The sequence below is a fragment of the Ursus maritimus genome, unplaced genomic scaffold (genome assembly GCF_017311325.1).
Source record: "Ursus maritimus isolate PB19 unplaced genomic scaffold, ASM1731132v1 scaffold_5, whole genome shotgun sequence".
Classification (NCBI taxonomy): Eukaryota; Metazoa; Chordata; class Mammalia; order Carnivora; family Ursidae; genus Ursus; species Ursus maritimus.
In genome coordinates, this window is record NW_024426663.1 from 88,602,934 (window position 1) to 88,608,933 (window position 6,000).

The following is a 6,000-nucleotide window of genomic DNA, read 5'->3' on the forward strand; positions in this document are numbered from 1 at the left end:
GGGCGGGGTGGTCATGGGCACCTCCCCGTTTGCAGCCAAGTCAGACACGAGCTGTGGGTCCCTGAGTATCTGCTCCTTGCGATTGGCGTCTGAAGTGGGGGTGGTCTCATGGGCCTGAGCCCCGAAGCCATGGGGGCTGACGCCGACTCTGGGTCGTGCCAGAATCGAGGGGACCTGCAGGACACCCAGCTGGTGTCAGAGCGCTGAGTGTGGCAGCTGTGGGGGAGTGAAGCAGAGACCTGGGGGCTCCCTGTCTGGAGCTCTGAATCCATCTGTACACCAGGGTGTCGGGGGCTGGCTCACCCTTCTGTGAGCTCTGTCTCGGGATTTTCGGTGTCTTCTGCCCATGTCCCCTGTGCCCTGTGCCATGCTCACGGCTACCCACTCAGGCTCCATGAGTAGCACTTAGTGAAGCCCGTCTGACCCATTTAGAAATACAAACAGATCAACTGGGAACTAGATACATGCACAAATGTATCAAATATATATTACAGTTTGTTTCCAAAAATCCACATGTTGGAACCTAACCCCCATCAGGTGGTGTTGGCAGGCGGGGGCTCCAGGAGGTGACTGAGTCATGAGGGTGGAGTCCCATGATGGGATTAGTGTCTTTGCAGGACCCCGAGAGCTCCCTCCACATTCCCGCCACATGAGACCAGTGACAAGATGCCCGGGAGCAGGTTCTCCCCAGACCCTGAGTCTGCCCGCAACTTCGTCTTGGGCTTCCAGCCTCCAGAACCATGAGGAAGCCCACACGAACCGACACATGCACGTTCTTCAACTGATAGACTCACGGACGTCAACATTCCAATTCTCATACGTGTGTGTACCAAGTGGAAATCCACACGCCTGCTTTGTTCATGGTTAAGCTGTACGGGCTGACACACGAAGGGCCTCCCGCTGCCCCCACAGATCAGCTGCCTTGTCCCACGGAAGGCAGGACACCTGAGCCTGGCCCCTGGCGAGGGCCTCGGAGGGTATGAGGAGCTGTTCCCCACACAGATGCCACTCTCCCTCCCATGGGCCAGGAGGCAGCAAATTCCCTTCCCACAAACCCAAGGCAGAATTCCAGCATCTTATGAGCCAGGAGCAATGTAGGGACCCCACAATGACCCCGTCAGTATGCTGAGGGGCTCCACCTCAGCCTGAGTGAAAACGCTAGCACAGGACACTCAGTTAAGAGGCTGAGCCCAAGTCCAAGCCGGGATCTCACCTGAGGAGGACGAAACCAGAACACTGACAACACTACCACCGGCAGACAGCACGCTGAGCCCCGAGTCCTTGGCCATGGTCATTCTACCCTCGCCACAACCTTGCAGGTGGGCATCAGGGTCCTGCTCAGGTGCATGGACATTGACAGCTGAGCCTCAGGCCGGAAAGCCACCCCATCCTTAAGGAGAACACAGCGGAGTGGAAGGAAACTCATGGTCAGAGACCCCTGGGATCCAACAGGAAGCTCTGGGTTTTCCATGCAATACTCTGCCCTTACCAGCAACCCGGGCTGTGCAGAATGTCTCCAGAACAGGATTGCCCCTGACTCCCAGCCTCCCCACGTGTCTCGGTCTTGAAGGAGAGGTTAGGCCCTGTCTACTCAGAAGCAGCTGTTTGATGAGATACGTTCCCACTTGGGATTTCCTCAGGCAGAACCCTGGGTCGCAGATTTTAAGGACCCAGGCTTTCGAGCGGCGAGGTGGGGGGCTGACAGCATTTGGCATCAGGAGGTTCCCAGAAGTCACAGAGCATGCAGTTCCCAGGGGGGTTATACAGAGCAAAGCAGATGCGTAACCACGCCTCAGCTTGTTGGCGTTTGAAATGTGTGGGCCTTGCGAGGAGGCTCTGGGGGCCTGAGCCAAGACGGGGTGAGGGGCAGCCATCAACAGGACCCCTCCGTGGTCGGTCCGCAGCCTCCTGCTTCCCGGCCCCAGAGGACGAGGACACCAAGGTGCTGTTTCCATCCCCGGAATTCTTTACAACATGCAAGGACATGGAAGACCAGGAAGGTCACGGGGAAGGTCTACAAGCCTATCTCAGTACCTCTTGGCAGGAAAGGTCTGTGGGTTAGGGCGTCCACCCATCCCACAAGCACCTACTTTTCTTCTTTTGTGACATCTCGTTATGTAAGTATTTTTTAAAATATTTCCTCCAGTTTTGTTGGGATATATCACTGTGTAGGTTGAAAGCACATGGCATGATGGCTTGATTTCAGTATGTTCAGCCAGACGCACCTTCTCCTATAGATACAGTAAGAATAGAATAAAACACATTCCTCCTTCTCTTTAGCCATCTTGGGCGCTAACTTGCCTCTATACTTCCACATCGGTGTTCGCTACACACCCCATGCTGCACGTTACATCCCTATTGCTTATTTATGTCATAACCGTGTCTGTACCTTTTGACCTCCCCACCCCGCCCCAGCCCCCACCCCTGGGAACCACAAGTCTGATCTCTGTCTGAGTTGGGGTCTTTGTTTTCCTTTTGTTACATCGCACATGTCCGTGAGATCATGCAGGATTTATTTTCGTCTGACTTACCTCCCTCAGCACAGCACTCTCAAGTCCATCACTGTTGCTGCGGACGCTGTGGCTTCCAAGTGTTTCTGGCTGAATACTATTCCATTGTGTGTGTGCATGGATACACATTTTCTTTATCCACTCATCATCCACAGACACTTGGGCTGCTTCCATGTCTTGGCTATTCTAAATAATGCTGCGGTGAACACAGGGGTACGGATATCCTCTCCAGTTCGTGTTTTCGTTACCTTTGGATATATTCCCAGTAGTGCAATTGCTGGGTCGCAGGGTAGCTCTATTTTCAACTTTTCGAGGAACCTCCCTACTGTTTTCCAGAGTGGCTGCACCAGCTTGAATTCCCACCAACAATGTAAGAGGGATCCCCTTTCTGCACATCCTCTCCAGTATCTGTCATTTCCTGACCTGTTAAGTTTATCCATTCTGACTGGTGTGAGGTGGTATCTCATCGTGGTTTTGATTGTATTTCCCTGACGCTCAGGGACGTGGAGCATCTTTTCATGTGTCCGTTGACCATCTGGATGTCTTCTGTTGAAAAACGTCTATTTGAGTTCTCTGCCCATTTTTTAATTGGGCTATTAGGGGGTTTTGTTTATTGGTTTCTGTTTCTGCTATTGGGTTGTGTGAGTTCTTTATATGTTTTGGATATTTAACTCCTTATCAGATATATGGTTTGCAAGTATTTTTTCCCATCCCATGTGTTGTCTTTGAATTCTTCAAAAGTGAAGTGATTGAGTTTGTGTTATATGAATTTCACCCCAATGAAAACACACACACACACACACACACACACTATGGCAATCCCCGTACTCCAGAGTTCATTTAGGGATGTTTATAGGATGGCTAGTTGGCCATAAATCCCTTCCATCCAGGTAGATGCCTTCCAGCTCTGAGCTCACACATGTCCAGCTTTTCCACATGCGGTGACTAGGTGTCTGTGTCTCCCATGTGGCACTTTTCTGCATTTTGCACTAGCAGGAGCTGTCACACTCAGCAATCTCCTGACCTGTGTCTGCCTGCCCTGAGCCTTTGAACACAACCCATCCTCTTGGGAACCGTGCCCACCAAGTAGAGGGACTTGGAATGTATCGTTGGTCTGACTGCCTCTGTGTCTACAAAGCACTTCTTCCCAGACTCACAACGGTAAGAGGCATCAGAAGTCATGGTCCTCTGGAATTCTGCACACCTGTCTGTGTGTGTGTGTGTGTGTGCGCGCACGTGCAGGCACGCACGTGCCAGGGGCTTCTGATACCCCACATGTAGGCCAGATACCTTCCCAGAGATTCTGGTCTCTGTCAAAATCTCCCATGAGGATTCGACTCTATTTCTGGTAGATGAGAGTCCATGGTCCCATGACCCTAGCGTGTAAGGCAGCTGGAGGATCCAGTGGGACACTGCTGGTGAGAAGCACACAGAGCAGCCTGGAACTCTCAGCGCTGCACCCACCATGCACAGATAGGTTCAGGGATGCATGCTACCCACTAGGCTCTGCAGCTTTGACGAGTCACGTAACACCTCGAAGCTCCGAGAGCCTCTTCTAAGATGCACGGAGGTGTCACTTCACAGTGCCACTGCAAAGCACAAATGCTTGCAAAGTGTTCTGGCAGCAATGAACTACAATTCATTACATCACCACGGGGCACAAATGCAGAATTGAACAGAACCAGGACCAGTGGCAGCTGCGGGGGGGAAATGCAGACAAAAAATGGAGCAACTGCTGCAAGAAAAAAGAAAGTTAGCGGAAACCTCCCTGCTCAAAGCAGTCTGGCCTGCAGGTGAGACACACACCGGTCAGCACAAACGTTTCAGGGAGTTTGGGGTCCAGATACCTACCTGCAGGGTGCAGAAGGGTCAAGAGCAGCCAGAGTGTAAGGGGCCCAGGAAACCAGCAGGAGGAGGCAGGAGCAAGGCCCCACAGCTATTTGGGTTTTTTTTTTAAACTCGCTGTTTTGCAGGCTGGCAAGTTGACCTGTTGACCTAGGTTTCTCAGGGGCCCACGTGACTGGGAGATTCTGGAAGAGCTCAGACTGTGTGTGACCAGCGCTGGAGGTCAGCAGTTCCAGCAGTGCTGGAAGGTCACCCGAAGTTTCTGTATCCTGCTAAAAACAGCTGTGGCCCTGGTGCACCAAAAACCATCCTGGAAACTCACACATTCTCCAGCCTTACCATTCTCTGCGCTCATGCGCCCTCCTCCTTGCAGCCGGGGCTTACGGGCTGACTCCACAGGCGGCGCTGGGAGACTACAGTTAAGTCTCACCTCTGCAATCATTTGTGCAAGACTTCCAGGCCATGGCCACTTGGAAGGACCAGGATTCCACCTGCTTAGGGGCTCCTGGCTGTGAAGCATACAACACAAGTTGGGAACAACGGGAGTGACCGAGGGGGTTGAAAATGTTTTCCTCAACCTTCTTAGGAGTCCCTGGCTGGATCTGAAAACAGCTGACAGAGGCACATTCACAGGAGAAAAGCCCACAAGCTAATGTCATATAAGTTTTACGGGGCACGCAACCTTCCTAAGCAGCGGAAGACCCAAAGACAGGCCTGCGTACTTACGACTAGGTTTGATGAATATGGGCAGCCGCGGAGAAGCAGGATAGCTTACAGGGCCTGCGGCAAGGCTTGCACCTGGGGCGTGAGGCTCAGCAAGGCCCGGATGCTCGGATTCTGGGCGTCCCCGTCCTCGGAGGCAAGGAGTTCAGGGCCAGGACCATTGCCAGCTCGTGTGCCAGCCTTGGCTCTGGGACTTCAGGTGCCCAAAGACAAGCAAGGACAAGGTCGGACGAGACGGGGAGAAACCTACCAGCAGCCGGGCCTGAACGTTGGGCAGGACGCCGTCCAGCGAGCTGATGGCCAGCTGCAGGTGGCGCGGAACGGCGCACACCTTCTTCCCCATGCTAACCTCGCCTCCCTGCTTGCCGCAGACACACGACTCCGAGCCGGGTGCCGGCCGACGGCTTTATATAAGGGGAGCGCGCCGCTGCATGCTGCGTTCACCAATGGGGTGCGGGCACCGTGCCGTCCGGGAGCCCCATTGGCCTCTCCGCGACGCTGAGCTTGGCGGCCTGTCCAATCAGAAGAAACCTGGATAGTCGCTTGATTTGCATGCAGCCCGAGAGCCGCGTCCTCAGTGCTCTCCGGGCGCGCGTGCTTTGAAGTCCCTTCGCCGAGTGTCGCCTTCCCGCTGCTCGTCGTGGCACCGGCCGGGCGCTACGGCCGAGCTCTCCGCTGAGGCGCGCTCAGCCCTGCCCTCAGCCCTGTGCCCGGCCGGCCGGGGCGCGAGGGCCAGGGAACGCCCGAAGTCCGGCGCCGTCTGGGGAGGCGAAGGGGTGGCGCTCCGCTGCCTCGCTGTGGGAATGAAATCCCTAAAATGAGGAAAGGAGCCCGCGCGCAAAGGAAACCTGGAGAGGTTGCCCGTGCAGAGGGACGCACCATCCCTGGTCACAGAAACGGGGGGGGGGGGGGGGGGGGGGGG

At 54.7% G+C, this 6,000-nt stretch overlaps 1 long non-coding RNA gene across 1 annotated transcript; it reads right to left on the reverse strand.

Annotated features, from left to right (window-relative positions):
• Positions 1–465: 465 nt before the first annotated feature.
• On the reverse strand, positions 466–2,871 carry LOC103678850. The gene is made up of 2 exons (XR_572761.2): positions 2,532–2,871; positions 466–2,231 (listed from the first exon to the last, which is right to left on the reverse strand). It is a non-coding gene; the product is annotated as an uncharacterized LOC103678850 (long non-coding RNA).
• Between the last annotated feature and the right edge of the window lie 3,129 nt (positions 2,872–6,000).